Raw genomic sequence first — 449 nt, forward strand, 5'->3', positions numbered from 1 at the left:
ATGCTTGGCTGTTTTTTGAATCTTGGTTTTCCTTGCATTATAATATAGAGTAGACACTGGATGGGGAGAGAAAGGAATAGTCAGAAACATCACACCATAAGGCTTGTAAATCCGTCTTCTGCCTATAACTGATTGGAATACCTAAAATGGGGCTACAGCATACCCAGTGAACAAGGCTTCCTGTGGAATACATAAAACTATAGGTAGAAACCAGAACCATGTCCAGATCACCAGAGATGAGAAATCTCCACTTGAAAGGATAAGCTGACCAGCCTGGAGTGGTGAGAAGAACAAAAGATACGTCTTGAATGAAAGACCTACAGGAAAAATATGAAACAATGGAGGCAGATAGACTGTTAATCCAGGAACAAACGGGTCGCTTGCCTAGGAGACAATGGGGCAGTTGGTCGGGTCCTACCAACACAGGCCCCCTTTCAAGACTAAGACTC

Source organism: Chrysochloris asiatica, unplaced genomic scaffold, assembly GCF_000296735.1.
Source record: "Chrysochloris asiatica unplaced genomic scaffold, ChrAsi1.0 scaffold00025, whole genome shotgun sequence".
Lineage (NCBI taxonomy): Eukaryota > Metazoa > Chordata > Mammalia > Afrosoricida > Chrysochloridae > Chrysochloris > Chrysochloris asiatica.